At 29.2% G+C, this 2,581-nt stretch overlaps 1 pseudogene; it reads left to right on the top strand.

Moving 5' to 3' along the window:
- The first annotated feature begins 271 nt into the window (after positions 1 to 271).
- Positions 272 to 1,108, top strand: LOC109862566 (annotated as a pseudogene).
- The last annotated feature ends 1,473 nt before the right edge of the window (positions 1,109 to 2,581 follow it).

A 2,581-nucleotide genomic window follows, 5' to 3' on the forward strand; every position in this document is an offset into this window, starting at 1 on the left:
GAGTAGGTATGATCAAGTCATCAATAGAAATAATTATTTGAATTAAACTTGGATCATGCGGAGCAATCATTAAAAATGACCAACTTTCTAATTCTATTGTAAAAGGACACGGATTTATTATAATTGTTTTTATATTTATTCCATTTATAATTGGAGGATTTGGAAATTTCCTTGTGTCTATAATGATTGTGTCAGCAGACAAAGATTACTCACGAATAACTACCATAAGAGTCTGACTTCTCGCCCCGTCTATTATACTTTTTACTTTAAGACAATTTATTAGCTCTGGTGTTGGAACTGGTTGAACTTACCCTCCTCTATCCTCAAATATTTTCCACAGAGATGCGTCAATAGCTTTAGCAATTTTTTCTCTACATATTGCAGAAATTTCTTCACTTATAGGAGCTACTAACTTTATCTNTACAATTATTAATATAACTCATAAAAATTGTTNNNTAGACAAANCTCNTTTAATAGTCTNATTTATCTTAACTACAGCTATTCTGCTTTTTGTATCACTACCTGTGCTAGCTGGTGCAATCACTATGCTCTAAACAGATCAATATTTTAATACATTATTTTGTGACCTCTCAGAAAGGGGAGACTCAATCCTATACCAATACTTATTCTGATTTTTTGGACATCAAGAAGTTTATATTTTAATNTTACCACNATTTGGAATAATCTCTTATATCATTATAAGTGAAAAAAGTAAAACAGAAACATTCGGATACTTAGGAATATTTTATGCAATAATAGCAATTAGATTCCTAGGATTCATTGTATGAACCCATCATATATTTACAGTAGAAATAATTGGTGTCGAGCTTATTTCATCTCAGCGACAATGATCATTGCTGTTCCCACAAAAATTAAACTCTTTAGATGAATTAATACCTTGCACAAAAATAAAATAAATATACACTCTACTCTTTTATAATTTTTGGAATTTGTATTTATATTTACCATAGGAAGATTAACTGATTTTTTACTATTAAATTCATCACTTGATATTGTAGTACATGACACAGACTACGTTGTAACCCGTTTCCATTATGTCCTACTTATAAGAGCTGTATTCTCAATTATTGAAGGATTCATTCACTGATTACCTCTTATTACTGACAACGCTCTAAATAAATTTTTTTTAATATTTAATTTTTAACAATATGTACTGGTGTCACCATACTCTTTTTTTCTCAACATTTCTTAGGACTTACTACAAAGAAACCTCGCGAACCCGAACGTTCTGATTCTGATAAAACTTTGCACACATGTAAGGGAGGTCAATAAATGAGTATTGAGATCTTTCGTTGCTGCTAAAAAACGGTTTTAAGGGGATAACATCACCCCTCATATGTAGAGTGGCTTTTAATTTTTCTCAATTTCTTTCAAAAATGATTAGAGATTTCAAAAAAAAGTTTGAAAAAAAATTTTATAGAAAAAAGTCCTATATTTATTTATGTTACTAAAATCTAAAAAATAAAGTTTAAAAACAAATTGTGTAACAAAATTATAAACAACATTTTTTTTTACCAAATCTATTAAGGTAGATAAATAGAGGTGTTTTTCCCATAAAACTTTTATATAAAACATTTTTTGATATCTTTAATAGTTTTCAAGATACATCGAAAAAACTACGCCAAACCGTGTTATACATGATAAGTGTTTCACTCTTTACAATTAGTTTGAGGCCGCCACTGAAAATTTCTACATTTATGTAGTTATTTATACATGTGTACAAAATTTTATTGTAAGAACACTTCTACGTAATTGCACATTAATACATTTTTGAAATAAGTTGTTTCTAAAATTTAAGTTTAATATCTTATATATAAGGAACTATTTTTTATTATATATTACGATAAAGATAGTAATTTTTTAAATAAAGATGCTTTTATTCTTTGAATATTTTAGGTCATGTTGCAGTGCAACGTGATTTGAGATCGTTGAGCATATTCATATTGCAGTCTTTATATTGCATATTGTATATGTAATGTATCACGCACATATCACTCACTTTTGTAAACACAGTGCGGAGTAGTCATGTACGTTATTCGTGAGAATAGTTTGCAATAATTTTCCATAATCAAAAGACTTTGACAAAAGAGAAATTTAAATAATTTTAACACACAAATTGAATGCCATATCTGTGAATTTTACTTTTCTGGCCTTATTGACTAACACATAAAATTTTAGTATAACATCTCGAAAATATATTTTACGGTCTATTATTTTTTTTTGATAACAGTATATGATTTACATATACATTTAGTTCATAATCGCTAGCATATTACTTGGCTACGCTAATCAGCCACAGTATAACACGCTGACGTTCGTGTTGCACTCGACACTACATAATAAATAATGTAAATAAGATGATAAGAGCATACAATAGTAGACTCTCATTCTGGTTTATCGAGGTCTCCCTTGGCCAGCGAAAAATTTTTGAACGACACTCTGCACCTTGACAGCAATAAGTTAGTAACGTGAGCATTGAGCATCATGAGTATCTAGTTCACTAACACGAAGAATCTCACAAAATCTCCGTAGCAAATACACAGTGACAAAAAAATCGTGT

Source organism: Pseudomyrmex gracilis, unplaced genomic scaffold (genome assembly GCF_002006095.1).
Source record: "Pseudomyrmex gracilis isolate BER0280 unplaced genomic scaffold, ASM200609v1 scaffold_1974, whole genome shotgun sequence".
In the NCBI taxonomy this organism is placed as follows: domain Eukaryota; kingdom Metazoa; phylum Arthropoda; class Insecta; order Hymenoptera; family Formicidae; genus Pseudomyrmex; species Pseudomyrmex gracilis.